Genomic DNA, 1,910 nt, shown 5'->3' with positions numbered 1-1,910 from the left:
CACCCATGCTGATTTCCCTTGTGATAAACAAGAATCTAGAGAACTAGACATCCACAAAAGACTCTGAAACACTGTGACCTGCTCCTGCAATGTAACCAAGTTTCACATGTCCAGAAAAAGCCTTGCAAAAAGAAAGCCCTCCTCAGTTGCCACCACTGAGCTGGAAGCATCATACAAAGGAATTAAAGCTAAGGCTGTTTTACAGAGTGTAGTTTGAATACATGGTTTCTTTTGTAGAAACTTTGACAAACAGCAGAGGACAGAAAGGGAAGGAATGTAGAACACTCTGCTGACCAACCACTGAGTGATCAATACTTCATTCTGGCCTAGAAGTGAGCAAAAGAGAGCAAAGTCTATACATGAAACTTTTTTAACAATAAAAAACTAGTGGGTAACTTGATGGACACTCAGTATAAGTAAAAAGAATCTTGAAAGTCAGGCCTAGAAAGTTTTCAAATGAATAACCAGAACAAGATAAACAAGACTGATAACAAATTTAAAAAGAGAAAATATTAATAAATTTTGGGTAGTAAGAATTTATTATCAGGATTCTTACAATGTGTTATCTAAAATGTCCAGTTTGAAAAATGAAGACTAAGATTATGAAACTGTGTTAGAAACAAAAGAACAGAGGGAAATAGCTAGTAGAAAACATCCCAAAGCACATTGCGGCAAGTCTCTTTTGATGAAAATATTACCATTATTCTACCAAAAGAAAGCCATTTTTAATTTTACCTTTCTGGGATTAAAGTTATAAAACATTGAACTGGGTAATTCAGACACGAGAAACATGAAAACAGGGATGAGAGGAAGAAGGAAGCTGTGTGAATGCTCAAATTTTATCATTAATAGATGAGCATTTTAAATGTCCTAGCTAAATATGTTCAGAGAGGGGACGGGGAGATAGCTCGTTAGAATAAGGCCTCTGGAAAGTGCAAGGGCCTGAGTTCAATCTGTGGTTCTGCCAAAAAAAAATTAAATAAAAATAAATAAATAAATAAGTTCAGAGACCTCATGTCTAAGTAATACAATACTGTTTCATAAAGTAGACATTATGAACAGACTCAAAAAGTATGAAAAAGAGTGAAACAGAAATTATGGTAATTAAAATTATAAGTGGAAGTGGAAATTTATAAAAGGAATTCCACAATAGATTTTAGCTGGTAAGTGTATCATGAATAATCAAAACTGGATCAGTAAAGATTTGCATTTGAGATAAGGACAGAACTACAACAGAATCCATGAGACTTGTCCATACAGATCCAGAACATCTACATGCTCATCGCATACTACAAAAAGATGTAGAAAACATCTGAAGCAACTGCCAGACTCTATCAAGGTGGATGAAAGGTGTTAATCTTCAAGTTCTAGAAGATTAACAGCAATTCTAAGTAGAACAAATTCAACACAATATGTATCCTAATACATCTTCACCAAATTATGGAAAGATAAAATCTTGAAATTAGTAACAGAAAAGAAAAGATATCAGTCTATGGGCATAGGAGGAAAGCTGAAAAGAGAGAGGTGATGAAAGAAGTAATTAGGTAAGTAGGCACTGCTCTACACAGGAACATAAACAGTATGTGGAAAAATGTAATAACAAAGATAATGATCTAAAGTATTTTTTCTTGGTAAATAACAGATAAGTAACAGATTTCCATGAAGTGGCATGGAGATTAAAAGACAATGAGTGATTCATGTGAAATGTTGGAAGACTGTTAAATGAGAGTTCCACTTTCAATCAAGCTCTGCTTCCAAAATGAAGGGTGTGGAGGAGCTCACCTATAAGCCAGACCACTCAAAGGCCCAGGCAAAAATGTCTTAAATTCCCAAACTTGAGCACAGCCTGGACAATTGAAAGGCTTGGCAAGAATCAGTATAAAATGAAATGAAGTGACATGAAATGAAAT

This window comes from Octodon degus, unplaced genomic scaffold (genome assembly GCF_000260255.1).
Source record: "Octodon degus isolate 3935 unplaced genomic scaffold, OctDeg1.0 scaffold00099, whole genome shotgun sequence".
NCBI classification, from domain to species: domain Eukaryota; kingdom Metazoa; phylum Chordata; class Mammalia; order Rodentia; family Octodontidae; genus Octodon; species Octodon degus.
The sequence above is the reverse complement of the archived record's forward strand: the minus strand, read 5'-3'. Positions refer to the sequence as shown.